Source organism: Platichthys flesus, chromosome 10, assembly GCF_949316205.1.
Source record: "Platichthys flesus chromosome 10, fPlaFle2.1, whole genome shotgun sequence".
Classification (NCBI taxonomy): domain Eukaryota; kingdom Metazoa; phylum Chordata; class Actinopteri; order Pleuronectiformes; family Pleuronectidae; genus Platichthys; species Platichthys flesus.
Window position 1 is genome coordinate 23,949,066 of NC_084954.1, and position 27,435 is coordinate 23,976,500.

Consider the following 27,435-nt stretch of genomic DNA (forward strand, 5'->3'; position numbering starts at 1 on the left):
AGCGTAGACACAGACTAATATAACAGGTAAGTGAAACAGTCTGCCCGAGACCATGATGAAGCGTCCGTTAGAGTCAGGTACTATGCTTTCTGGTATGAACTGAATCTTTTTCAAAATTAAAATAGCTGCCCCTCTGGCCTTTGAGTCAAAAACTGAGTGAAATACCTGTCCTACCCACGGTCGTCTGAGCCTTATATGATAATTTATCTTGAGGTGGGTTTCTTGGAGGAAGACGATGTCAGCACTGAGGAGTTTAAGATGTTAAGAATTTAATCCTCTCACATTCCATGAAATGAATTTAACTTGAAGCTTATCTGTCTTATTAGAAGTAGTCTCTTGACTCATATATAGGCCTGCCATATGACACTTGAGAGAAATGTAACCAAATAAAAGGAAATATATGAAGCCAGCTGTACTCGTGGGTATTCACGACATTTGTATTCCAAGAGTATGACATGCCCCCCCATATTTCCCAACCCAAAACGAAAAACAAAGAAAAGAAACACTCAGCAGCATTAGAAAAGTCTGCTGGTGTTTCCAAAGCCTATGCTCATCCTTCGGTCGAAGCGAGCAGCAGGTCTACAAAACAATTACACTTCCAACACGGGTTAGAGTGTGTCCCTTTATCTAGCATAAGAAGCAGCAGGAATTTGCTCCCAATATTGAACCCATACATGACACGTGCAAAATATAATAAAACATCATGTTAAGTTAAACTTCACTCTATATTTACCCAAATTCACTCAAACATAGACCTTTACAACATAGAGTACTTGAACACAGAAGTCTCCTTTAACTTAATGCAAAACATGAGTCAGGCAGATTAATTATGTGAGCTCAGCGCCAGCTATCACCCACCCTGTTTAACGTTAGTATATTCAAACCTTTCAGCTGGCATCTGTTAAACTTTCCCACTGGCTGGAGAGCTCCCTTTAACCGTTTCATAGAACCCTTCTGCCGCAGCTGGAATATCGAAGAGATGTTTGCTGCCGTTGACAGTGATGCAAAGACAAGCCGGGTAGCGCAAGGAAAAAGCGATCCCAGCAGCGTAAAGCTTAGCTTTAACGTCCCTGAATGGCGCTCGTTCCTTGGCCAGATTCGCACTCATGTCGGGGAACTTGATATCATCCCTCTTCAACCTTGCCCAGCAGAGCACACGTTCCTTGTCCTGATACCGGAGGGATCTGACCAGGATGGCACGGGGACGCTGTCCTCCGGGGTGAGTGTGCAGTGTGCCCTGTCCAGCTCTGGTGGTTCAGGGAAGATGTCGTTTCCGATAACTGTCTGCAGAAGCCGTGATATGAATTCCACCGGTGAGCCTCCTTCCAGCCCCTCGGGCAAGCCGACGATTCTCAGGTTTTGCCGTCTGCAGCGATTCTCGAGGTCCTCTGTTTTGGATGCTAGCGCCCCATTAGCTTTCTCCAGCCAGCTGACTCTTGTAGTTAGCTCTGTTAACTTGTCACTGTGGGCGGTCAGCGGTTGCTCAATGGTCGTTATCTTTTGGCAGTGGGAGTGCAGTACAGCACTGATGGTTTCAAGCGACGTGATGGGATGTCTCCAGCGATGCGGAGAGGTCCTTTCTTAGTTCTCCCGCCAAGCTTGCCCTGTGTTTGTCAAGTTCTTGTACGAGGCTAGTGAGGGTTAGTGAGTCCTCCACGTTAGCCATTGTTGCTACCTGCGCTGGAGAGGAGGCTTCTTGTACCTGTTGCTTCTTCCTCTGCATCACATATCAGCCGACTTGGTTAAAAAAATAGACAAATTCATATTTTGATTAATTAACAATGTGAAAATGGGGAATCGAAATAGTGCACATAAGTTGGAGAAAATGCGGGAACTTCCCCTACATCGCTCAGCCGGAAGTCTCCACCAAATAGATAGTTAGCTAAGTTGAAGGATATAGAGTTATTGACAGTGTAGAGGTTGGCAAATTCACTTATGTAACATTAATGAAAAAACATTTGTGAAAGAAAACATTTACTATGAATATAATAAAGTATAGAAACACAAATTACTAACGGTGTATTTACTATATAAAGATATGTATGTGAGTATGCGTGTGTGTGTCTGTGTGAGTCAGCATGCTTCCAAAATGGCGGTTGGCCACTCCGAAGATAACGGACTCCCCCCTTTGTAATGTTTACAACATGTGGCGGGGTCAGAGAGATTAGTGTGTCTGTGTTTGTGCCAAATTAGAGAAAGTTGCTAGATGCGTGCAAGGAAAGACTGAAGAGTATAACTAACTTTAACTATCAAATAACTTAAAAGTAACCAAAATATCACAGCAAACACAGATCAAACTTATAAACATCAGAAGGAATCGGATAAACAGTCTTTGCTTAGCCTAGTATAATTATTAAGCCCAGTTGTGTCTCTTCGATGGAAAGGGAAAAAAGTTTGCTGTGCTCGAAGTTCTGTGAAGTCCTCTTCCTGCCTTTGTGGTGCTGTGGTGCGACAGCTGTTTTGCTGTTTGAAGTTCTCCGGCAGGACCTTGGGTCGTTGCTTGAAGGTTGGTAGCGCTAGGATTGGAGGAGGTTTCCCTCGCTTGGTGAGTGGAAAGCTGCACCTCTTGTGCAGAGAGGTGGGTTGAATTGAGTTGAGGAATCGAAAGGAGGAGTTGACAAGCTAGACTTCTCCCCTCGGAGGGATCGTAGAAAGAGCGGTGTGCTCCTCTTGTAGAGGTGGATGGAAAGAGTGAACTGGACCGCCACCATTCTTCTCTCGAGGGTGGCGTAGACAGAAGATGTGAGCTTGAGAAGCCAAACTTCTCCAGTCAGCTTTGCATGGAAAGAGAATTAAGAGGGGAGACCTGGCCATATTTTGGCTTGGTGACTTCATAGGTCATGGGGCACAGAGTGACCAATAGTGGTTGACACTTGTGTCTCCAGTCGGTTTTCAAGTTTCTGTGTGGCGTTGAGACACCCTGGGAGAGTGAGTTCTGGAGGCTCTGGTTTCCTCCAGAACAAAGGACACACTTTGTGAGTAGAAGGGGAAGGACTGAGTGAGAGAGCAAAGGAATACAGTAAAAGTAGTAGGTCTGATTAGATTAGATTAGATTAGATTAGATTCAACTTTATGGTCATTGCACAGTACAAGTACATATACAACGAAATGCAGTTTAGCATCTAACCGGAAGTGCAAAAAAAGCAGTGCAGAGTATTGTGCATAGTGGAATATGAAATAAATCTGAAGTGCAACAGTATTAAGAGGTAAGGTATGATATAAGAATAATGAATACACTATGAGCAGGATAAATATAAATATGAATACACTAGTGATAGTTGGGATAATACAGTAGTAGAACAAATAATAACTCTAGTGCAAAAGTACAAATGTTAAAATGTGCAAATGTTCAAATGTGCAAATGTGCAAATGTGCAAATGTGCAAATGTTCAGTGGCTGGAGGAGGGTGAGTGGCAGTCCAAGAAGGGGTAGAGAGGGGAAGTATATTCACTGGAAAAGGTGTGTGTGGGTGTGGGGGTGCGGCTGCTATCACTGTGGTGCAGAGTTCAGCAGGGTGACAGCCGCAGGGATGAAGCTGTTCCTGAACCTGCTGGTCCGGGAACGGAGGACCCTGTTGCGCCTCACTGAAGGGAGGAGAGCAAACAGTCTCGGGCTGGGGTATGAGCTGTCCTTGACAATGCTGCACGCTCTCGGCAGACATCTCTTGCTCTGGACAGCTGCGATGTTGGGGAGTGAGGAGCTGGTGATGCGTTGGGCAGTTTTCACCACCCTCTGCAGTGACTTCCGGACCGCAACAGAGCAGCTGCCATACCACACTGAGATGCAGTTAGTGAGGATGCTCTAGATCAGTGATTCTCAAATGGGGGTACGCGTACCCATGGGGGTACTTGAAGCTACTCCAGGGGGTACTTGAGATTTTTTTTTAATATATTTAAAATTAGCATCCATTCAAAAATCCTTGAAAAATTGTTATTTAACAAATGTTCAATAAAATATAAGTGTAAATTCATGAACTAAATTTTATATTCATTAGGCTTTTCAATTTGAATTATCCTTAAAAATCAGAGTCTCCCCCATACCGATGGTTTGACCCAACGTGGCAAACCACCGCCTGTCATCACCTGTCATCACCTGCCTTGAAAACTTCAACAATGGAGTCGAGTTGAAGTGCAGCAGCAATGCTGCTGAAACACGGAGGGACAAGTACCAAAGAAGGAGAAACCAGAGCAGAGAGCCTTCCCTAAACAACACCGTGAGAGCTTGTGCCTCTTCGGAGGGGCGCTAAAACGTAAAAGTTTTCCGTTGTGAAGTTAATGATTCATAACAAGAAGTCCGCGTCTCTACCGGTACCCTTTCAAAATAAAAGCATGTAATACAAAAGCGGAAATGAAATTGTATGACCTTAAAGCGAGCAAATATTTCACAATAAAATAACAGAAAGACACTTCAATAATATTAACAATAACATAGGTTGGGTTATTTACCCTTTTTGTTTTTTCTGTGGGGAGAGATTAGCCAACAGCGGCATTAAGCCACCACATCTTCACGGGTATCCCCAGACAAAACATGAAAGTCATGTTGGTAAGCCACCTGAGTTTTTTAAGAGGAAACTTCCTGAATTCAGGTCATCTCAAGACACAATGCGAAAAGCCCAGGAAGCAAACGGAAACAAGCTACCTGTCAGTATTCTTTTCGATCCTTAAAGAAGATATTTTAAGATGATAAATATTTAAAAAAATATGTTTTTAGCTAATCTTTTATTTAAAACTAAGTTGATGATTTATTTTTTGGGAAGAAGTGTTTAGCTATAATTAAGTTCATGAGTTCAGATTGAGAACATATCTTTATTATGATCCCAAAAGAGTTGATAATTATTTTGAGGTGCACAAATCTTTATTTATATTGAGATAATAATAAAAGTCTTTAGTTATTTTTATATCTTTTTATTTCGAAATAGTTCAAGATAGACCACTACAAATAAGCAATGTTATGGACATTGATGGAGTTTTAAATTTGAATGTGTCTAGTTACAAGGCTTAATAAATCACATTACATCTTTCTTTCAACCAAAAATGCTTTGGGCTGGTTAGGGGGTATTCGGCAGAATTTTTTCTTCGAAGGGGGTACGTCACTGAAAAAAGGTTGAGAACCACTGCTCTAGATGGTGCAGTGGTAGAAATTCACCAGGATCTGAGGGGACAGATGGGCCTTCTTCAGACTCCTCAGGAAGAAGAGACGCTGGTGTGCTTTCTTGACCAGGGTTGAGGTGTTGAGGGTCCAAGAGAGGTCCTCAGAGATGTGGACACCCAGGAACTTGAAGCTGGTGACACGCTCGACCTCTGTCCCGTTGATATGGATGGGGGTTTGTGTGCCACCTGTCTTCCTGTAGTCCACAATGAGCTCTTTGGTCTTCTTGGTGTTGAGAGCCAGGTTGTTGTCGGTGCACCACGCCGCCAGGTGCTGGACCTCGTCTCTGTAGGCCGACTTATCGTTGTTGCTGATGTGGCCAATCACCGTAGTATCGTCTGCAAACTTGACAGTTTAGGTATTAGATACATGTACAGGTATGCAGTCATAGGTGAAGAGAGAGTAGAGGAGAGGACTTAGCACACAGCCTTGAGGCACGCCGGTGTTCAGGATGAGGGTTGAGGAGGTGTGGTTCTCTAACCTAACAGCATGGGGTCTTCTGGATAGGAAGTCCAGTATCCAGTTGCAGAGGGAAGTGTTGATGACTAGGTCACTGAGTTTCTTGATCAGTTTGGGGGGGATGATTGTGTTGAAAGCTGAACTGAGGTCTATGAACAGCATTCTTACATAGGAGTTGTTATTATCCAGGTGAGCGGGTGCGGAGTTAAGTGCCGTGGAGATGGCATCCTCCATGCTCCTGTTCTGGCGGTAGGCGAATTGGAAGGGGTCCAGTGTGGGTGGTTAACAGGTTTTGAGGTGAGCCAGGACCATCCTCTGGAAGCAATTCATAATTGTGGGGGTGGGTGCAACAGGGGGAAAGTCGTTGAGGCTGTCTGCAGTCGAGTGTTTGGGCACTGGATGGAGATGGTTTTAAAGCACGTGGTGACAGCTGCTTGGGCCAATGACAGGTTGAATATGTCAGTCAAGACCTCAGCTAGCTGCCCAGCACAGGCCCTGAGCACACGTCCGGGGATGCCATCCGGGCCAGCAGACTTACGTGCATTGAACCTGCTCAGTGCAGCACACACGTCGATGGAGGAGAGTGTGAGGGGCTGGTGGTCTGTAGTGAGCACAGCCTTGATGGCCGCTTCCAGGTTGTCCCTGTCGAAGCGAGCATAAAAGCTGTTACTCTCGTCAGGGAAGGAGGCATCGCTGTTTTGGGGGGTGGTGTTGGTGGGTTTATAGTCAGTTAAAGCCTGGATGCCTTGCCACATATGTCTGGGGTCGGAGTTGTTCTTGAAGTGCTCCTCAATCCTTAGCGTGTGGCAGTGCTTGGCCTTCTTCAGGTCAGCCCTGGATGAATTGTAGGCCTGATATGAAAGCGATGTCTCGTGCCTTCAACAGTAGTCGGACCTCTCTGTTCATCCATGGCTTCTAGTTTGGGAATGTAGTGATTTGTTTGAGGGTGCTGACACTGTTAATGTTGGTGTTGATGAAGTCCAGAACGGAAGAGGCCTAGGAGTCGTTGTCCATGTGGGAGTCCAGTGTGGCCTGAACGGCCAACGCCCTCCAGTCTGTATGTTCGAACCGGAGCTGGAGTGCAGTGTCTGCTCCCTCTGGTCACACTTTAACTGTCCTCACATGGGTTTCACACGTTGATGAGTGGTGTGTATTTGGGGAGTAAAAACAAAGAGAGGTTGTCAGACTGTTCTAGGTGGGGGAGGGGGACGGCTTTGTAAGCACCAGCCATGCTGGTGTAAACATGGTCCAAAGTCTTGACTCCTGTCGTTGCACGAGGCTCCAGTGGTTGAAGTCACCCGCAACAATAAAGGCTGCCTCTGGGTGTGAAGTCTGTCGTTTGCTAATGGCAGCATGCAGTTCTTTCATTGCCAGTTTAGCATTAGCATCAGGGGGGATATAGGCTGCAGTCACAACAGTAGATGTAAACTCTCTGGGCAGATAGAACGGTCTGCACTTAACCATGATATATTCCAGGTTAGGAGAGCAGTGACTCTCAATGATGACAGTGTCCATGCACTAAGCTTTGTTCACATAGATGCACAGTCCCCCACCTCTGATCTTACCGGAGTCATCAGCTGTTCTGTCCGCCCGGAGGAGGTAGCGCTCCGTTAGCTCAACGGTGCTATCGGTAACGCTGCTGTTGAGCCATGTTCCTGTGAAAATCATGATGTTGCAGTCCATAAACCATTTGTGTGTAGTGATCCGCAGCCGCAGCTCATCCATTTTGTTCACCAGAGACCGGACATTGGCGAGAAAAAAGGCTCGGTAGAGATAGCCTGATTAGCTATAGCTTAGCCCTTAGCCCACCTCTCTTCCCCCGTCTTTGTTTACCATCTCGACGCCGCCTTTGAGCAATTCCAGTTGGCGCCGCCGGGTTGGTAGCCTCAGTAGCTCTGATGATCTCGGGAATGAGCCTTAGACCATCGAAAAAGTGGATAGAAGAACAGGATCCGATGTCTAAAAGATCCTGTCGGCTGTAGACAGTATTCGCAAGATTGTTCTGAGTGAACAGACTTGAAATGAGTAGGCAGATAATAACTATTTTGCTAAATCTGGGGAGACGCTTAGCCTCGCGTTGTGCACGCGCCGCCACCTTGATGAGTTTGGATGTTAAAGATACCCAGAAGTGTAGGGCCATTTTCTGGGAAGTTTAGTAGGAGGAATTCTAATTCTTCCAAGACATTTCCCAACCTGGTGGACGGTAGAGAACAACAATGGTTAATTGTACCGGATGAGTAATTGTCACAGCATGAAATTCAAAAGACAGTGGGGTAAAATGTGGAAGCGATTAGAGAGAAAAACTCCATTTGGAGAAGAGGGATTGCTGCCGGGGAATTGCGGAGCAAAGGTGCAATCTAATTAGCATATGAAGCCGCTGGTGAGAACTCGATTCACCATTGGATGAAACCACAGACCTTTGAAACGAAAAGTCACTCGTGATTGGCTGGTAGATCTGCTGCTATTGCTCACCTGTACTTACATGATTCTTGCTGTTCTGTGTTTGTACCCTCATAGTTGAATGCACTTATTGTATGTCGCTTTGGATAAAAATGTTTAATGGAATACTGAGAAAGTTTAATAACAACAATAAGACAATTGAAGTTCAAATTATGAGGGAATTTCAGCAGAGTCAACAGTTTAGTTTGCACTGGACATGTCAATATGGTGCTGACTTTGCCAGTATTTTGGGAGGACAAATATTTGGGACTTTGATACGTGATGACACAACTGATATGCTTTATGTGAGGCACAGTGTTTTGGTTCAGCAGAAAGACCTCTCTTAGAAAACTGTATCGTGGTGCCACTCTCTCCATTCCAACATATTATCTTGGATGAGCCTGAAAGGCAAATGTTGAAATAAATTGCACTGTTTCTAGTTTTTTTCATAGCATTGACCTTTGCTCATGGTATACAATTGAATTCATTATAGCACACTTACTTACATAAGGGAAATCCATATAATTTACGAATTCAGATTTTATATTTATTTTAAGCCTGGTGTACTTACGCTTAAATATTTTTGTTGGTACTTAGTCGCTACCTTTCAGAAAAAGGTGTCATTTCTATGTGAAAGCCTCCCCTATGCCTAGGAGCAGGGGGGTCACCTCCCAACATTCTCAGGCTTGTAAAACTGCCAGAAACTGGAACCCTGCGCCAATTCCTGTGAACAGCTGTTAGCTGGAAATTTTTAGCAACACAAACTTACACAAACTCTCCTTTTCATGCAGTGGTATCTATGAGTAGAGATGCGCACGGACAGTAAACACATATTCAAATAACAGGAAATAGAGCAGCATTATACTCAGCTCCCTCCGAAAGACCCCAACGAAATCTTCAAACAATTCCTGTTTTTTACACCAGAGTTGATGATGGTTGGATATAGCTGTGCTGACCACACCCCCTGCTCATGATTCAATCAGGCATTTCTATGTGAAAGCCTCCCCTATGCCTAGGAGAAGGGGGGTCACCTCCCAACATTCTCAGGCTTGTAAAACTGCCAGAAACTGGAACCCTGCGCCAATTCCTGTGAACAGCTGTTAGCTGGAAATTTTTAGCAACACAAACTTACACAAACTCTCCTTTTCATGCAGTGGTATCTATGAGTAGAGATGCGCACGGACAGTAAACACATATTCAAATAACAGGAAATAGAGCAGCATTATACTCAGCTCCCTCCGAAAGACCCCAACGAAATCTTCAAACAATTCCTGTTTTTTACACCAGAGTTGATGATGGTTGGATATAGCTGTGCTGACCACACCCCCTGCTCATGATTCAATCAGGCACCAGGTGGTAATGGCCCAGCAACAAAAACTCAGAGTTCAACACAAGAGTAACCTGTCACTGTAATCAGTGATCAGGTGAACTTCACAAAAACCCCTGATTTGGCAAAAAGTGAATGAGGACAAGTCTATATACCTATAGACATGCCTGACCGTTTCCTCCCCTGAACCGGTTGTACGAGGGTACGCAGGGGATCTTGCCAACCCATGCCGATAAATGGTTTCCCGCACTGGCAGGCCAGGCATAACCAATTTATGTCTTTGAGCGCGTTGTCAAGCCCCCCTGGCTGGATCCCCCTCCAAATCTTTGTCGGTGTCCCCACCACTGGAGGTGCAACCACTCCCTTGCTGACGTATCTATTTTTAGAGCTCTGTCGTAGCCCCTTTATGTGAGACATGATTAGCCGTTCAAAGCACTGCATAACGATGGGGGTCAGTGCCACAGGGCGATAGTCTTTGAAGCAGGATGGAGCCGGTTTCTTTGGCATAGTTATGATGATGGAGGTCTTGAAATGTGATGGAACAGCAGCCTGACTCAGAGAAGTGTTGAAGATATCCGTGAAGATGTCCTTAAGCTCCTCTATGCAGTCCCTCAGTACACGGCCTGGAATGTTGTCTGGGCCTGTTGCTTTTCGGGGGTTGATAGCGGAGAGTGCCCTCTTCACACTTTCGGAAGACAGGCACAGAGCCTTCACCATTCAATGAAGCTATTGAGGTGGTTGAGCAGAGAGATGTTGTCATCACAGGTCTGTGATGCAGGCTTGTAATGTCTGGATGCCCTGCCACAGGCAGCGCGTGTCTCTGCTGTCCTTGAAGTGGCTGATTATCTTTTTTGAGTAGACTTGTTTAACTCTTCTGATGCCACGGGACAGGCTAGCTCTCGTGCTTCTCCAATTCTATCCCCGGCTCTGAGGCTTTGTCTCTGGCCCTCAGCAGCAGATGGACAGTTCATGTCAGCCATGGCTTGGTGGTCATGATGGTCTTTGTGTGGGTCACATCATCTGTGCATTTGCGGATGTAAAAGAAAACAGTGTCTGTAAACTCCTCATTGTCTATGTGGTGGTTGTGTGTAGCTGCTTGCTTGAAAATGCCCCAGTCTGTTGTCGCAAGACATTCCTGAAGAGCACACCTTGATCCATCCGGCCACACTGAGATCTCTTTCCGAACCGGTCTTTCCACTCTCACTCTGAGCCTATATGCTGGCATAAGCATAACAGTGATGTGGTCGGAAAGTCCTATGTGGGGGAGGGGGTGGCCTTGTATGCTGCTTTGTGTGAGGTTTAAACCAGGTCCAGGGTGTTTTTCTCCCATGTTGGGAAATTGACATGCTGATGAAGTTTTGGTAGGGCAGTCTTAACCGCTTAAGAGGCGGTTGAGATTCGCCTAAAAGGCCTGTTCGAGGACACTCAAATTAAATTGAAAGCTGTTCTTGAACCATTTGGAGTACATGCATGATGTGTCTCTTTTAAAAGGTAACATTCTGAACTTTCCCCCCCAATAGTGAGAATCACTTTAAGTGCTACTGGCATTGAGTAATAGCAGTTGGCACACAGTGAAGTAGAAGGCTTTTATTTTCGCCTGAATATTTTTGGTAAACAGATGCCTGCAGATGACTCTAGCTGGGACTTATGAGCTGGAAAACACAATTGGACCCTAGCATGAAGCCTTGACTAGCCCAAGTTCAAATTTGAACACAATACCACAGAAAATTAAGATTTTACAGATGTTCTACTAAGGGCATGTCTAGGCGTTTTCCAAAAAGTCATTTGGAGACTCCAAAGGACCCTTGATAACCATGGTAACCAAATAGGCTCATTGCCAACCTCACTTTCCTTTTATAGTAACTATCGCAAAACATTTGTATCCGTTTCTTGGCTACTTCCCACCACTCCATCACCCCAGGACACATTGGTCTGTGAAAAACAGTACGAAACTTTGTTTGAAAGTGTCCTCCCCCAAAAACAGGCAGGCACAGGCACACCTCAGACAGCAGCCCAGCATGGTCAGAGAAGAACCCAAGGAGCAGTCGACTTGACACCACACTCCAAGATTTTCCTACAAACAAGACCATCTGCCAGTGGCCTGACCATCCTACCCCCATCTACCAGCCCGTGTCTAGCCATAAGGTGGGAGATATAACTATTGCTGTTGTCCCCCCCCCCTTACCTAACTGCACATTGAAATCCCCACCTACGATTACCTGCCTTTTGGTGGCCAGGTGTGGCTCTACTAACTCAAACTACAACAACAACCCTCAGCTTGCTTGTCCGCCATGTGATGTCAGCACCCATTATCCTCGCATGGTCAATTATGAAAACATCCTCCACCCTAATCTCTTACACTAACACTAAACAAAATCCTGACACCTGTAGAGTGGACCCCTCCCACACTCCAGATTGAATCCTCTTTCGTCCACTCCCTTGAGAATTTCCCAGCAGCCTCCATGTCCCTTAAATCAACCTCCTTCAATAAACAAATGTCAACATGCAGATGGTCCACAAAATCACAAACAACCCTTCTTTTAAACGTGTCCCTCATTCCTCTTAAATTTGACTTAAGTATCTTTACTACAGCCATTATAATTTGTATTTTTAATGTCTTGACTGCATCATAACAATCAAAAAAACTCCCTACTGCAAGTAGACGGCCGCACTGTCCATCTGGTCTGCCTAGGAAAAGGGCACTGGATTAGGCGATGTTGATGGCCTGTTGGATCCCTCATATGCATCCTCTCCCAAAGGGGATTGTATATGGAGCATGTCGGAAGGTAAATCCAGCTCCAGCCCCAAACCTACGGCTAGCAACTCACCTGGATCTCCTCAGATATGTTCCGTAGCCTCTCCAGCCTTCCCTAGCCCTATGTTACCCCCTTCCTGCTCCTGATGTCCTCCCTCATCTGCAGCCCTACCCCATAAACCTCTACTTCTGTTGGTCCTGTCCCTCTGCCCCGTTGCCTTCCCCCTTTGACATTTTACTATGGCCCCCCTCCTTACTCTCTCCACTGCTAATTGTCTTACCCACTCCGAAAGCCTGCAATCCTTTCCGTGTCCCCTTCTTGACCTTGGAGGTGACTGGACCTGGGGTGATGGCAGGAAAGTCTCCTCCTGCGTTGTCACAGGGCACATGAGCTTTGCTATCCCCGGTGGCACTGACTGTTTTTCTTTTCTCCAGGGGGACTTCCTCTGTTCCAACCTTAGAAAGATCAGTAGATGACGCCTGTATCAATCAATCAATAAAATTGTATTTGTATAGCCCATATTCACTAATCACAATTCGTCTCATAGGGCTTTAACATTGGTGGGACATCCTCTGTCCCTCAGCAAGAGTTAAGAAAAACGACTAAAAACCCTTTTTACAGAGTAAAAATACGTAGAAACATCAGAGAGAGCCACATGAGAGGGATCCCTCTCCCAGGATGGACAGAAGTACAATAGATGTCAGGTGTAGGAAAACATCATCAAGATTAAAGTTTTTAGCAGCATTGATGAGGGTACATTTTGAAGGATAGCTTCAATACTATATGTCAAGCAGTCCTGGTGCAATCATAGTCCATGGTCAGCAGCCAGCAAGATCACGATATGCCATGCATATCGGATCAACTATAGTCTACAGTCATTGTCCACTACCGCTTACTAGGATCCATCATCAGCCGCCGCCTCGGTCGTGGTCCACCACCATTATCTGATGCCAACGCGACACAGGATCCGCCATTACCACTATGATCAGCCTGCAAGATATAGAATCCGCCATACTGGATCAACCATTGCGACCTCTGATGCGCGATCCACAAATCGTTATCCATGGTGCGGCAGCAGATGCCCTGGATCTGCGGGAGATAAAGCAAAGGGACTCGGGGAATGGGTCAAGTCAGTAACATGTAATGATGAGAAATGACTTAGTTCGATGTGATAGGGATGAAGAAGAGGAAGGAGAAGCTGGAAAGAGAAGCTCTGTGTGTCATGTGTCATAAATTCCCTTTGCGTCTTAGAGTCATCAGGGTTTTTTGCCTTGATACAGTCCGTACTTGGGGGTACACTGAGGCTCAAGGTAAATCTGACTGGTTACTGGTTTGTATGGTAGTATGATGAAAACCATGTGGCCCACTCAGTAGGTCAGCCATCAATACCTCTATTATTTTTTAAACTAACGATTCCTATTTTAGAACATAGGACAACGTTCTGCCACTTTAATTAGCTCTAACGATAAGCTTTCTCAAAATGGAAGGTTTTAAACTCTTAAACGAACAGATGGTGTCTGCTTCCCGAACTGAAAGTGAGAGATTATTCCACAGTTGAGGTAGCCTGACGTTGTCAGACTCACAATTCTAGTCAGAATGTGAGTCTGAGACCGCTCCATTGGGCTTTCATTATGGGGCGTGTTTCAACTGACCAGGAAGTAAAATTCCTCTGCGATCAATTTGATAGACCTACAACCAATCAGAGCAACGTAGTATGTGACGTATGCTAAGCAACTCATTGTGAGTTATTTACTAACCCGGGTTCACACCGGACGCTTCAGCGCAGCGCCAAGCCTTAAATAACAGCTGGCTCCCATCCACTCCCATGTTAAAACTTTGTGCCGGTCACACCGGAGGCTGAAGCACTGCGAGGCAGCCTTGGCGCAGCGCGTTGCTTCAGCCTCCGGTGTGACCGGCACAAAGCCGTGCAGCGATCTACTGGATCAACGGGTGATATTATTAGCGCTGCCCGGCGGTTCAGCGTCGCTTCAGTGTCCGTTATGAACAGCCAAGCGCCGGGGCGATAGGGATTAGTGTGTTGCTTTGGCGTCGCCTCCACGTTCTCTGTTCCTCTTTCAAAATGAATGCGATGTCGATGTCTTCTAAAACAGACTCAATGGCAGCATCTACACATCTCAGCTCTCCAGCGGCAGGCATGTTTGTTGAAAACGAATTCAACCCAAGGGCACTGTGATGACGTGGTTGATTACGTTACCGTTGATCATCTGTCAATCATCGTATAAAGCCCGCCCTGACAATCTGATTGGCCCGGTCCTGGCATCATTTTTTCCCAATGGAGCGGATCCAGACCGAACTGCCCGACCAAAAATGTTGTGGACGGGGCTAAGTTTGTCTGGCATCCAGGCTACAGTTGAGGGGCTTGATGGCTAAAAGCTCTGGCTCCTACTCTACTTTTAGAGACTTTAGGGACGACAAGTAAGCCTGAATTCTAGGAGCGGAGTGCTCTAGTGGGTTGATAAGGTACTAACAGCTCTTTAAGTTAAAAAGGCGCCATATTATTCAGGGTCTTCAAGGTGAGGAGGAGAATTTTTATTAATTATTATTATTATTAATAAAATAATACAACCACATTATTTTATATTTTTATTTTTCCCTCTCAAAGATTTCAGTTTGTTTTTTCAATTGAATTGTTCACATTAAAGGTCACATTGAAGGTGGAAAAAGTTCAAACAGGATTTATCTTTGTCTCATTTTAACAGGGGTGTGTAGACTTTTTATATCCACTGTATTTCAATCAATCAATCAAATTTGATTTGTATAGCCCATATTCACAAATTACAATTCATCTCATAGGGCTTTAACAGGGTGTCCTTAACCCTCAGCAAGAGTAAGGAAAAACTACTAAAAACCCTTTTAACAGGGTAAAAATACGTAGAAACCTCAGAGAGAGCCACATGTGAGGGATCCCTCTCCCAGGACGGACAGAAGTGCAATAGATGCCACGTGCAGGAAAACATCATCAAGATTAAAGTCTTCAAGATTAAAGATTAAAGTCTCTAGCAGCATTTGATGAGGGTAAGCATCCCGAAGGACAACCCCAACATGACATGCCAAGTAGTCCCGCTGCAATCACAGTCCATGGTCAGCAGCCAGCAGGACCACGATCCACCATCCAGACCAGAACGCCACTCCAGTCCTCAGTCACCGTCCACTGCCACCCACCACGAGCCGCCGCTGCGGTCCTGGTCCAATGCCCGTACCCGATGCCAACGCGACACAGGGTCTGCCACCACCACCACGATCAGCCCACACGACACAGAATCCGCCACACTGGATCCACCACCGAGACCACCTGTGCGTGATCAACAAACCGCAATCCATGGTGCGGCCACAGAGGCCCTGGATCTGCGGGTGATAAAGCAAAGGGATTCCGGGGAACGGGGATAGGGATGGAGAAGAGGAAGGAGAAGCTGGAAAAAGAAGCTCCGTGTGTCATGTGTCACAAAATAGAACAAGTAACGTTCTGCCGCACTAATTAGCTCTAACTATAAGCTTTATCAAAAAGGAAGGTTTTGAGCCAACTCTTAAACGAGCAGATGGTGTCTGCCTCCCGAACTGAAAATGGTAGATTATTCCACAGCCGAGGGGCTTGATGGCTAAAAGCTCTGGCTCCTACTCTACTTTTAAAGACTATAGGGACGACAAGTAGGCCTAAATTCTGGGAGCGGAGTGCTCTAGTGGGTTTATAAGGTACTAACAGCTCTTTAAGGTAAAATGGCGCCATATTATTAAGGGCCTTGAAGGTGAGGAGGAGAATTTTAAATTCTATTCTGGATTTAACTGGAAGCCAGTGTAGCGATGCTAACACAGGAGAAATGTGCTCTTTTTTCTTTGTTCTCGTCAGGACACGTGCTGCGGCATTTTGGACAAGCTGTAGAGTCTTTAACGACTTACTGCTGGAGCCTGATAATAATGAAGTACAATAGTCCAATCTCGATGTAACAAAGGCATGGACTAGTTTTTCTGCATCTTTTTGCGAAAGGACATGTCTGATTTTTGAGATATTGCGCAAGTGGATAAAGGCGGTTCTAGAAATTTGTTTTAAGTGACTATTAAAGGATAAATCAGGATCAAAGATCACTCCCAAGTTCCTGACTGTTTTGTTGGAAGCAAGGGCAATGTCGTCTAGCGCAGCTATATCATTAGATAATGTATCTCTAAGGTGTTTGGGGCCAAGTATTATAACCTCTGTTTTGTCTGAGTTTAATTAGACAAAATTGCGGGTCATCCAGGTTTTTATGTCCTTGAGACATGCTCGAAGTTTAGTTAATTGATTACTTTGTTCAGGTTTTATTGATAAGTATTACTGGGTGTCATCCGCATAGCAGTGGAAATTTACTGAGTGTCTCCTGATAATGTTTCCTAGTGGAAGCATATATAATGAGAATAAAATTGGGCCGAGCACAGAGCCCTGGGGAACACCATGGTTTACTTTGGTGCGCACACATGACTCATCATTAATTTGCACAAATTGGGAGCGATCAGAAAAGTATGATTTAAACCAGTTAAGGGCGGTTCCATTAATGTTAATTAACTGTTTGAGTCTTTGTAATAGTAATATTTGTCTCTCTGTCAGCCTGACTACAGTGCTGAAGAGAAACCTGGGGTTGTTTTTATTCTTTTATATTAGTTTTGAATAGTAGGCAGCTCTTGCTTTGTGGAGGGCCTTCCTATAAACTTTAACACTGCTCTTCCAGTCTAGGAGATTTTAACACTGTTGATATTTGTTTCAACTCATGTGTCTTGGAATTATACCACAGAGCTAATTTACTATGTTTGACATTTTTATTTTTTAGAGGCGCTAATGAGTCTAATGTTAACCGTAATGAGTCTGCAGAGCTATCGACGAGGTGGTCCATCTCAATGGAGCTCAGGTTTTTAAAGAATTTGTTGTCTATATCGACTGATAATACGGGTTCGAATGTAATCAGAATAATTTCGTTGAATTTACAGCACTATCAGGTAGTGATAGTGCTGTAGTCTGATGGTATTGGATTGCGCGGAAATACTGTTAAATGTTCAATTCCGACAACGTATGATAACACAAGGTCAAGTGTGTGGTTACAACAATGAGTAGGTTGGTGTTCACACTGACTGAATCCAATTTACCGTCTATCTTGAGGGACAAGGCTCCAAAAAATAATATCTCCTCTCCACATAACCTTCAGTACACTTCCAATTGAACCTCAAAGTATTTTTTGACGGTGTAGTACCTAATGTGAAACTGTAATTATGGCAAATCCACGTCAGCCATCTCTTCACACCTAGCTAGATTTTAGCCAAACGACCGAGAAGTGATAACCCACAAGTGTTGGATGTCCACGCCAACCTCTTGGCACAAATCTCCCTTGCTGTGGTACCCCGTTTGTAGGTGTGCATAACAATGGCTGCTGCTCATCACCTCCGCCCAAGCTCTCCTTTGTGGACACTTGATTTCTGACCTAGACAGCTCTTTGACTTTTCACAATTTCATAAGGCTCAGCCATACAGCAAAGCCTGCCAAAAATAGATTCAACTCATGTTTGTTCCTCTCCACGGAAGTCTTTAGTAAAAGGCGAAAGACTTGTGCGTTATGAAGAGAAACCAGAGTCAGCATGGCCCTCTGCTCGAGAACAGCGGTGGAGCCTCTCGGTCACAGTCACCACCTTCGCGGTGGGCCTCTCTTTGCTTTCCGCATGTCAGATTCTAGTATACAACATTCCCACCACGCCCCCATCTGCCAACACAAATTATACAAGGCTTTATTTGCTCCTGCCCTGACTAGTGATTGGCTTTTAAGCCTTTTTAAGCGATACATCCCTGAACCACTTACATTGGGTCCAAAAGCGGACTCTGCTTTCTCACCAAGTCTCCCAGGAGATGTTGAGTGAAAAAACGTTTCAGTTTTTGACAAACGCTTCTGATTCTATTTGGAATCCAGTTGATGCTCATTGTGACCCCGTGCAGAGTCATGCATGATCACTTTACAAGGCAGTGAGTCATCAGAGCAGTTTTGCACACTTGTCAAACTCTGCCAGGCCATTCCCTCAGTTTCATTGACCCAGTGTAGATTTCACCTTGAAACCTCCACAATTGTTTGAGTGTTTGCTTTTCTACAAGGTTAGAACAGAGTGCACCGTTCCCAGCGGCACTGCAATGCTAGGTCGATGCGTGGAGAGAAGGGAGCAAGCTCCAAATTTCTGCTCCTCTTGCCAAAAATCTGCTTAATATGTAGTCCTCATATAGAGGACATATCAGATATTAAACTGATAAGAACAGATACTATACTTGATCTTAGCCAAAAGGCCGAGAAGCAATCCACAAGTGTTGGATGTCCACGCTAACCTCTTGGCACAAATCTCCCTTGCTGTGGTACCCCGTTTGTAGGTGTGCATAACAATGGCTGCTGTTCATCACCTCCGCCCAAGCTCTCCTTTGTGGACACTTGATTTCTGACCTAGACAGCTCTTTGACTTTTCACAATTTCATAAGGCTCAGCCATACAGCAAAGCCTGCCAAAAATAGATTCAACTCATGTTTGTTCCTCTCCACGGAAGTCTTTAGTAAAAGGCGAAAGACTTGTGCGTTATGAAGAGAAACCAGAGTCAGCATGGCCCTCTGCTCGAGAGCAGCGGTGGAGCCTCTCGGTCACAGTCACCACCTTCGCGGTGGGCCTCTCTTTGCTTTCCGCATGTCAGATTCTAGTATACAACATTCCCACCACGCCCCCATCTGCAAACACAAATTATACAAGGCTTTATTTTCTCCTGCCCTGACTAGTGATTGGCTTTTAAGCCTTTTTAAGCGATACATCCCTGAACCACTTACATTGGGTCCAAATAGCAGACTCTGCTTTCTCACCAAGTCTCCCAGGAGATGTTGAGTGAAAACACATTTCACTTTTTGACAAACGCTTCTGATTCTATTTGGAATCCAGTTGATGCTCATTGTGACCCCGTGCAGAGTCATGCATGATCACTTTACAAGGCAGTGAGTCATCAGAGCAGTTTTGCACACTTGTCAAACTCTGCCAGGCCATTCCCTCAGTTTCATTGACCCAGTGTAGAATTCACCTTGAAACCGCCACAATTGTTTGAGTGTTTGCTTTTCTACAAGGTAAGAACAGAGTGCACCGTTCCCAGCGGCACTGCAATGCTAGGTCGATGCGTGGAGAGAAGGGAGCAAGCTCCAAATTTCTGCTCCTCTTGCCAAAAATCTGCTTAATATGTAGTCCTCATATAGAGGACATATCAGATATTAAACTGATAAGAACAGATACTACACTTGATCTTAGCCAAAAGGCCGAGAAGCGATAATCCACAAGTGTTGGATGTCCAAGCTAACCTCTTGGCACAAATCTCCCTTGCTGTGGTACCCCGTTTGTAGGTGTGCACAACAATGGCTGCTGCTCATCACCTCCGCCCAAGCTCTCCTTTGTGGACACTTGATTTCTGACCTAGACAGCTCTTTGACTTTTTACAATTTCATAAGGCTCAGCCATACAGCAAAGCCTGCCAAAAATAGATTCAACTCATGTTTGTTCCTCTCCACGGAAGTCTTTAGTAAAAGGCAAAAGACTTGTGCGTTATGAAGAGAAACCAGAGTCAGCATGGCCCTCTGCTCGAGAGCAGCGGTGGAGCCTCTCGGTCACAGTCACCACCTTCGCGGTGGGCCTCTCTTTGCTTTCCGCATGTCAGATTCTAGTATACAACATTCCCACCACGCCCCCATCTGCCAACACAAATTATACAAGGCTTTATTTGCTCCTGCCCTGACTAGTGATTGGCTTTTAAGCCTTTTTAAGCGATACATCCCTGAACCACTTACATTGGGTCCAAAAGCGGACTCTGCTTTCTCACCAAGTCTCCCAGGAGATGTTGAGTGAATAAACGTTTCAGTTTTTGACAAACGCTTCTGATTCTATTTGGAATCTAGTTGATGCTTATTGTGACCCCGTGCAGAGTCATGCATGATCGCTTTACAAGGCAGTGAGTCATCAGAGCAGTTTTGCACACTTGTCAAACTCTGCCAGGCCATTCCCTCAGTTTCATTGACCCAGTGTCGAATTCACCTTGAAACCTCCACAATTGTTTGAGTGTTTGCTTTTCTACAAGGTAAGAACAGAGTGCACCGTTCCCAGCGGCACTGCAATGCTAGGTCGATGCGTGGAGAGAAGGGAGCAAGCTCCAAATTTCTGCTCCTCTTGCCAAATATCTGCTTAATATGTAGTCCTCATATAGAGGACATATCAGATATTAAACTGATAAGAACAGATACTACACTTGATCTTAGCCAAAAGGCCGAGAAGCGATAATCCACAAGTGTTGGATGTCCACGCTAACCTCTTGGCACAAATTTCCCTTGCTGTGGTACCCCGTTTGTAGGTGTGCATAACAATGGCTGCTGTTCATCACCTCCGCCCAAGCTCTCCTTTGTGGACACTTGATTTCTGACCTAGACAGCTCTTTGACTTTTCACAATTTCATAAGGCTCAGCCATACAGCAAAGCCTGCCAAAAATAGATTCAACTCATGTTTGTTCCTCTCCACGGAAGTCTTTAGTAAAAGGCGAAAGACTTGTGCGTTATGAAGAGAAACCAGAGTCAGCATGGCCCTCTGCTCGAGAACAGCGGTGGAGCCTCTCGGTCACAGTCACCACCTTCGCGGTGGGCCTCTCTTTGCTTTCCGCATGTCAGATTCTAGTATACAACATTCCCACCACGCCCCCATCTGCCAACACAAATTATACAAGGCTTTATTTGCTCCTGCCCTGACTAGTGATTGGCTTTTAAGCCTTTTTAAGCGATACATCCCTGAACCACTTACATTGGGTCCAAAAGCGGACTCTGCTTTCTCACCAAGTCTCCCAGGAGATGTTGAGTGAAAAAACGTTTCAGTTTTTGACAAACGCTTCTGATTCTATTTGGAATCTAGTTGATGCTCATTGTGACCCCGTGCAGAGTCATGCATGATCACTTTACAAGGCAGTGATTCATCAGAGCAGTTTTGCACACTTGTCAAACTCTGCCAGGCCATTCCCTCAGTTTCATTGACCCAGTGTAGAATTCACCTTGAAACCTCCACAATTGTTTGAGTGTTTGCTTTTCTACAAGGTAAGAACAGAGTGCACCGTTCCCAGCGGCACTGCAATGCTAGGTCGATGCGTGGAGAGAAGGGAGCAAGCTCCAAATTTCTGCTCCTCTTGCCAAAAATCTGCTTAATATGTAGTCCTCATATAGAGGACATATCAGATATTAAACTGATAAGAACAGATACTACACTTGATCTTAGCCAAAAGGCCGAGAAGCGATAATCCACAAGTGTTGGATGTCCACGCTAACCTCTTGGCACAAATCTCCCTTGCTGTGGTACCCCGTTTGTAGGTGTGCATTACAATGGCTGCTCATCACCTCCGCCCAAGCTCTCCTTTGTGGACACCTGATTGCTGACCTAGACAGCTCTTTGACTTTTCACAATTTCATAAGGCTCAGCCAAACAGCAAAGCCTGCCAAAAATAGATTCAACTCATGTTTGTTCCTCTCCACGGAAGTCTTTAGTAAAAGGCGAAAGACTTGTGCGTTATGAAGAGAAACCAGAGTCAGCATGGCCCTCTGCTCGAGAGCAGCGGTGGAGCCTCTCGGTCACAGTCACCACCTTCGCGGTGGGCCTCTCTTTGCTTTGCGCATGTCAGATTCTAGTATACAACATTCCCACCACGCCCCCATCTGCCAACACAAATTATACAAGGCTTTATTTGCTCCTGCCCTGACTAGTGATTGGCTTTTAAGCCTTTTTAAGCGATACATCCCTGAACCACTTACATTGGGTCCAAAAGCGGACTCTGCTTTCTCACCAAGTCTCCCAGGAGATGTTGAGTGAAAACACGTTTCAGTTTTTGACAAATGCTTCTGATTCTATTTGGAATCCAGTTGATGCTCATTGTGACCCCGTGCAGAGTCATGCATAATCACTTCACAGGGCAGTGAGTCATAAGAGCAGTTTTGCACACTTGTCAAACTCTGCCAGGCCATTCCCTCAGTTTCATTGACCCAGTGTAGAATTCACCTTGAAACCTCCACAATTGTTTGAGTGCTTGCTTTTCTACAAGGTAAGAACAGAGTGCACCGTTCCCAGCGGCACTGCAATGCTAGGTCGATGCGTGGAGAGAAGGGAGCAAGCTCCAAATTTCTGCTCCTCTTGCCAAAAATCTGCTTAATATGTAGTCCTCATATAGAGGACATATCAGATATTAAACTGATAAGAACAGATACTACACTTGATCTTAGCCAAAAGGCCGAGAAGCGATAATCCACAATTGTTGGATGTCCAAGCTAACCTCTTGGCACAAATCTCCCTTGCTGTGGTACCCCGTTTGTAGGTGTGCATAACAATGGCTGCTCATCACCTCCGCCCAAGCTCTCCTTTGTGGACACCTGATTGCTGACCTAGACAGCTCTTTGACTTTTCACAATTTCATAAGGCTCAGCCATACAGCAAAGCCTGCCAAAAATAGATTCAACTCATGTTTGTTCCTCTCCACGGAGGTCTTTAGTAAAAGGCGAAAGACTTGTGCGTTATGAAGAGAAACCAGAGTCAGCATGGCCCTCTGCTCGAGAGCAGCGGTGGAGCCTCTCGGTCTCAGTCACCACCTTCGCGGTGGGCCTCTCTTTGCTTTCCGCATGTCAGATTCTAGTATACAACATTCCCACCACGCCCCCATCTGCCAACACAAATTATACAAGGCTTTATTTGCTCCTGCCCTGACTAGTGATTGGCTTTTAAGCCTTTTTAAGCAATACATCCCTGAACCACTTACATTGGGTCCAAAAGCGGACTCTGCTTTCTCACCAAGTCTCCCAGGAGATGTTGAGTGAAAACACGTTTCAGTTTTTGACAAATGCTTCTGATTCTATTTGGAATCCAGTTGATGCTCATTGTGACCCCGTGGAGATTCATGCATAATCGCTTCACAAGGCAGTGAGTCATCAGAGCAGTTTTGCACACTTGTCAAACTCTGCCAGGCCATTCCCTCAGTTTCATTGACCCAGTGTAGAATTCATCTTGAAACCTCCACAATTGTTTGAGTGTTTGCTTTTCTACAAGGTAAGAACAGAGTGCACCGTTCCCAGCGGCACTGCAATGCTAGGTCGATGCGTGGAGAGAAGGGAGCAAGCTCCAAATTTCTGCTCCTCTTGCCAAAAATCTGCTTAATATGTAGTCCTCATATAGAGGACATATCAGATATTAAACTGATAAGAACAGATACTACACTTGATCTTAGCCAAAAGGCCGAGAAGCGATAATCCACAAGTGTTGGATGTCCAAGCTAACCTCTTGGCACAAATCTCCCTTGCTGTGGTACCCCGTTTGTAGGTGTGCATAACAATGGCTGCTGTTCATCACCTCCGCCCAAGCTCTCCTTTGTGGACACTTGATTTCTGACCTAGACAGCTCTTTGACTTTTCACAATTTCATAAGGCTCAGCCATACAGCAAAGCCTGCCAAAAATAGATTCAACTCATGTTTGTTCCTCTCCACGGAAGTCTTTAGTAAAAGGCGAAAGACTTGTGCGTTATGAAGAGAAACCAGAGTCAGCATGGCCCTCTGCTCGAGAACAGCGGTGGAGCCTCTCGGTCACAGTCACCACCTTCGCGGTGGGCCTCTCTTTGCTTTCCGCATGTCAGATTCTAGTATACAACATTCCCACCACGCCCCCATCTGCCAACACAAATTATACAAGGCTTTATTTGCTCCTGCCCTGACTAGTGATTGGCTTTTAAGCCTTTTTAAGCGATACATCCCTGAACCACTTACATTGGGTCCAAAAGCGGACTCTGCTTTCTCACCAAGTCTCCCAGGAGATGTTGAGTGAAAAAACGTTTCAGTTTTTGACAAACGCTTCTGATTCTATTTGGAATCTAGTTGATGCTCATTGTGACCCCGTGCAGAGTCATGCATGATCACTTTACAAGGCAGTGATTCATCAGAGCAGTTTTGCACACTTGTCAAACTCTGCCAGGCCATTCCCTCAGTTTCATTGACCCAGTGTAGAATTCACCTTGAAACCTCCACAATTGTTTGAGTGTTTGCTTTTCTACAAGGTAAGAACAGAGTGCACCGTTCCCAGCGGCACTGCAATGCTAGGTCGATGCGTGGAGAGAAGGGAGCAAGCTCCAAATTTCTGCTCCTCTTGCCAAAAATCTGCTTAATATGTAGTCCTCATATAGAGGACATATCAGATATTAAACTGATAAGAACAGATACTACACTTGATCTTAGCCAAAAGGCCGAGAAGCGATAATCCACAAGTGTTGGATGTCCACGCTAACCTCTTGGCACAAATCTCCCTTGCTGTGGTACCCCGTTTGTAGGTGTGCATTACAATGGCTGCTCATCACCTCCGCCCAAGCTCTCCTTTGTGGACACCTGATTGCTGACCTAGACAGCTCTTTGACTTTTCACAATTTCATAAGGCTCAGCCAAACAGCAAAGCCTGCCAAAAATAGATTCAACTCATGTTTGTTCCTCTCCACGGAAGTCTTTAGTAAAAGGCGAAAGACTTGTGCGTTATGAAGAGAAACCAGAGTCAGCATGGCCCTCTGCTCGAGAGCAGCGGTGGAGCCTCTCGGTCACAGTCACCACCTTCGCGGTGGGCCTCTCTTTGCTTTGCGCATGTCAGATTCTAGTATACAACATTCCCACCACGCCCCCATCTGCCAACACAAATTATACAAGGCTTTATTTGCTCCTGCCCTGACTAGTGATTGGCTTTTAAGCCTTTTTAAGCGATACATCCCTGAACCACTTACATTGGGTCCAAAAGCGGACTCTGCTTTCTCACCAAGTCTCCCAGGAGATGTTGAGTGAAAACACGTTTCAGTTTTTGACAAATGCTTCTGATTCTATTTGGAATCCAGTTGATGCTCATTGTGACCCCGTGCAGAGTCATGCATAATCACTTCACAGGGCAGTGAGTCATAAGAGCAGTTTTGCACACTTGTCAAACTCTGCCAGGCCATTCCCTCAGTTTCATTGACCCAGTGTAGAATTCACCTTGAAACCTCCACAATTGTTGAGTGTTTGCTTTTCTACAAGGTAAGAACAGAGTGCACCGTTCCCAGCGGCACTGCAATGTTAGGTCGATGCGTGGAGAGAAGGGAGCAAGCTCCAAATTTCTGCTCCTCTTGCCACAAATCTGCTTAATATGTAGTCCTCATATAGAGGACATATCAGATATTAAACTGATAAGAACAGATACTACACTTGATCTTAGCCAAAAGGCCGAGAAGCAATAATCCACAAGTGTTGGATGTCCAAGCTAACCTCTTGGCACAAATCTCCCTTGCTGTGGTACCCCGTTTGTAGCAGTGCATAACAATGGCTGCTCATCACCTCCGCCCAAGCTCTCCTTTGTGGACACTTGATTGCTGACCTAAACAGCTCTTTGACTTTTCACAATTTCATAAGGCTCAGCCATACAGCAAAGCCTGCCAAAAATAGATTCAACTCATGTTTGTTCCTCTCCACGGAAGTCTTTAGTAAAAGGCGAAAGACTTGTGCGCTATGAAGAGAAACCAGAGTCAGCATGGCCCTCTGCTCGAGAGCAGCGGTGGAGCCTCTCGGTCTCAGTCACCACCTTCGCGGTGGGCCTCTCTTTGCTTTCCGCATGTCAGATTCTAGTATACAACATTCCCACCACGCCCCCATCTGCCAACACAAATTATACAAGGCTTTATTTGCTCCTGCCCTGACTAGTGATTGGCTTTTAAGCCTTTTTAAGCAATACATCCCTGAACCACTTACATTGGGTCCAAAAGCGGACTCTGCTTTCTCACCAAGTCTCCCAGGAGATGTTGAGTGAAAACACGTTTCAGTTTTTTACAAATGCTTCTGATTCTATTTGGAATCCAGTTGATGCTCATTGTGACCCCGTGGAGATTCATGCATAATCGCTTCACAAGGCAGTGAGTCATAAGAGCAGTTTTGCACACTTGTCAAACTCTGCCAGGCCATTCCCTCAGTTTCATTGACCCAGTGTAGAATTCACCTTGAAACCTCCACAATTGTTTGAGTGCTTGCTTTTCTACAAGGTAAGAACAGAGTGCACCGTTCCCAGCGGCACTGCAATGCTAGGTCGATGCGTGGAGAGAAGGGAGCAAGCTCCAAATTTCTGCTCCTCTTGCCAAAAATCTGCTTAATATGTAGTCCTCATATAGAGGACATATCAGATATTAAACTGATAAGAACAGATACTACACTTGATCTTAGCCAAAAGGCCGAGAAGCGATAATCCACAATTGTTGGATGTCCAAGCTAACCTCTTGGCACAAATCTCCCTTGCTGTGGTACCCCGTTTGTAGGTGTGCATAACAATGGCTGCTCATCACCTCCGCCCAAGCTCTCCTTTGTGGACACCTGATTGCTGACCTAGACAGCTCTTTGACTTTTCACAATTTCATAAGGCTCAGCCATACAGCAAAGCCTGCCAAAAATAGATTCAACTCATGTTTGTTCCTCTCCACGGAAGTCTTTAGTAAAAGGCGAAAGACTTGTGCGTTATGAAGAGAAACCAGAGTCAGCATGGCCCTCTGCTCGAGAGCAGCGGTGGAGCCTCTCGGTCACAGTCACCACCTTCGCGGTGGGCCTCTCTTTGCTTTCCGCATGTCAGATTCTAGTATACAACATTCCCACCACGCCCCCATCTGCCAACACAAATTATACAAGGCTTTATTTGCTCCTGCCCTGACTAGTGATTGGCTTTTAAGCCTTTTTAAGCGATACATCCCTGAACCACTTACATTGGGTCCAAAAGCGGACTCTGCTTTCTCACCAAGTCTCCCAGGAGATGTTGAGTGAAAACACGTTTCAGTTTTTGACAAATGCTTCTGAATCTATTTGGAATCCAGTTGATGCTCATTGTGACCCCGTGCAGAGTCATGCATAATCACTTCACAAGGCAGTGAGTCATAAGAGCAGTTTTGCACACGTGTCAAACTCTGCCAGGCCATTCCCTCAGTTTCATTGACCCAGTGTAGAATTCACCTTGAAACCTCCACAATTGTTTGAGTGTTTGCTTTTCTACAAGGTAAGAACAGAGTGCACCGTTCCCAGCGGCACTGCAATGCTAGGTCGATGCGTGGAGAGAAGGGAGCAAGCTCCAAATTTCTGCTCCTCTTGCCAAAAATCTGCTTAATATGTAGTCCTCATATAGAGGACATATCAGATATTAAACTGATAAGAACAGATACTACACTTGATCTTAGCCAAAAGGCCTAAGCGATAATCCACAAGTGTTGGATGTTCACGC

The 27,435-nt window shown here is 45.4% G+C and overlaps 20 non-coding genes across 20 annotated transcripts; all 20 read right to left on the reverse strand.

The window, feature by feature from the left end:
* Positions 1-17,629: 17,629 nt before the first annotated feature.
* Positions 17,630-17,742, reverse strand: LOC133963179 (U5 spliceosomal RNA). The gene has a single exon (XR_009922692.1). It is a non-coding gene; the product is annotated as a U5 spliceosomal RNA (small nuclear RNA).
* Positions 17,743-18,255: 513 nt separating this feature from the next.
* Positions 18,256-18,447, reverse strand: LOC133962751 (U2 spliceosomal RNA). Its single transcript, XR_009922324.1, has one exon. It is a non-coding gene; the product is annotated as a U2 spliceosomal RNA (small nuclear RNA).
* Positions 18,448-18,624: 177 nt separating this feature from the next.
* LOC133963180 (U5 spliceosomal RNA) lies at positions 18,625-18,737 on the reverse strand. Its single transcript, XR_009922693.1, has one exon. It is a non-coding gene; the product is annotated as a U5 spliceosomal RNA (small nuclear RNA).
* A 514-nt stretch (positions 18,738-19,251) lies between these two features.
* Positions 19,252-19,443, reverse strand: LOC133964113 (U2 spliceosomal RNA). The gene has a single exon (XR_009923583.1). It is a non-coding gene; the product is annotated as a U2 spliceosomal RNA (small nuclear RNA).
* A 180-nt stretch (positions 19,444-19,623) lies between these two features.
* On the reverse strand, positions 19,624-19,736 carry LOC133963624 (U5 spliceosomal RNA). Its single transcript, XR_009923117.1, has one exon. It is a non-coding gene; the product is annotated as a U5 spliceosomal RNA (small nuclear RNA).
* A 513-nt stretch (positions 19,737-20,249) lies between these two features.
* On the reverse strand, positions 20,250-20,441 carry LOC133962702 (U2 spliceosomal RNA). The gene has a single exon (XR_009922278.1). It is a non-coding gene; the product is annotated as a U2 spliceosomal RNA (small nuclear RNA).
* A 180-nt stretch (positions 20,442-20,621) lies between these two features.
* LOC133963181 (U5 spliceosomal RNA) lies at positions 20,622-20,734 on the reverse strand. The gene has a single exon (XR_009922694.1). It is a non-coding gene; the product is annotated as a U5 spliceosomal RNA (small nuclear RNA).
* A 513-nt stretch (positions 20,735-21,247) lies between these two features.
* Positions 21,248-21,439, reverse strand: LOC133964114 (U2 spliceosomal RNA). The gene has a single exon (XR_009923584.1). It is a non-coding gene; the product is annotated as a U2 spliceosomal RNA (small nuclear RNA).
* A 177-nt stretch (positions 21,440-21,616) lies between these two features.
* On the reverse strand, positions 21,617-21,729 carry LOC133963698 (U5 spliceosomal RNA). The gene has a single exon (XR_009923186.1). It is a non-coding gene; the product is annotated as a U5 spliceosomal RNA (small nuclear RNA).
* Positions 21,730-22,242: 513 nt separating this feature from the next.
* On the reverse strand, positions 22,243-22,434 carry LOC133964115 (U2 spliceosomal RNA). Its single transcript, XR_009923585.1, has one exon. It is a non-coding gene; the product is annotated as a U2 spliceosomal RNA (small nuclear RNA).
* A 177-nt stretch (positions 22,435-22,611) lies between these two features.
* Positions 22,612-22,724, reverse strand: LOC133963795 (U5 spliceosomal RNA). Its single transcript, XR_009923279.1, has one exon. It is a non-coding gene; the product is annotated as a U5 spliceosomal RNA (small nuclear RNA).
* Positions 22,725-23,237: 513 nt separating this feature from the next.
* On the reverse strand, positions 23,238-23,429 carry LOC133964116 (U2 spliceosomal RNA). Its single transcript, XR_009923586.1, has one exon. It is a non-coding gene; the product is annotated as a U2 spliceosomal RNA (small nuclear RNA).
* A 180-nt stretch (positions 23,430-23,609) lies between these two features.
* Positions 23,610-23,722, reverse strand: LOC133963182 (U5 spliceosomal RNA). The gene has a single exon (XR_009922695.1). It is a non-coding gene; the product is annotated as a U5 spliceosomal RNA (small nuclear RNA).
* A 513-nt stretch (positions 23,723-24,235) lies between these two features.
* Positions 24,236-24,427, reverse strand: LOC133964118 (U2 spliceosomal RNA). The gene has a single exon (XR_009923588.1). It is a non-coding gene; the product is annotated as a U2 spliceosomal RNA (small nuclear RNA).
* A 177-nt stretch (positions 24,428-24,604) lies between these two features.
* LOC133963699 (U5 spliceosomal RNA) lies at positions 24,605-24,717 on the reverse strand. Its single transcript, XR_009923187.1, has one exon. It is a non-coding gene; the product is annotated as a U5 spliceosomal RNA (small nuclear RNA).
* Positions 24,718-25,229: 512 nt separating this feature from the next.
* Positions 25,230-25,421, reverse strand: LOC133962897 (U2 spliceosomal RNA). Its single transcript, XR_009922463.1, has one exon. It is a non-coding gene; the product is annotated as a U2 spliceosomal RNA (small nuclear RNA).
* Positions 25,422-25,598: 177 nt separating this feature from the next.
* LOC133963668 (U5 spliceosomal RNA) lies at positions 25,599-25,711 on the reverse strand. Its single transcript, XR_009923159.1, has one exon. It is a non-coding gene; the product is annotated as a U5 spliceosomal RNA (small nuclear RNA).
* A 513-nt stretch (positions 25,712-26,224) lies between these two features.
* LOC133964119 (U2 spliceosomal RNA) lies at positions 26,225-26,416 on the reverse strand. Its single transcript, XR_009923589.1, has one exon. It is a non-coding gene; the product is annotated as a U2 spliceosomal RNA (small nuclear RNA).
* A 177-nt stretch (positions 26,417-26,593) lies between these two features.
* On the reverse strand, positions 26,594-26,706 carry LOC133963183 (U5 spliceosomal RNA). Its single transcript, XR_009922696.1, has one exon. It is a non-coding gene; the product is annotated as a U5 spliceosomal RNA (small nuclear RNA).
* A 513-nt stretch (positions 26,707-27,219) lies between these two features.
* LOC133962966 (U2 spliceosomal RNA) lies at positions 27,220-27,409 on the reverse strand. Its single transcript, XR_009922528.1, has one exon. It is a non-coding gene; the product is annotated as a U2 spliceosomal RNA (small nuclear RNA).
* Positions 27,410-27,435: the final 26 nt, after the last annotated feature.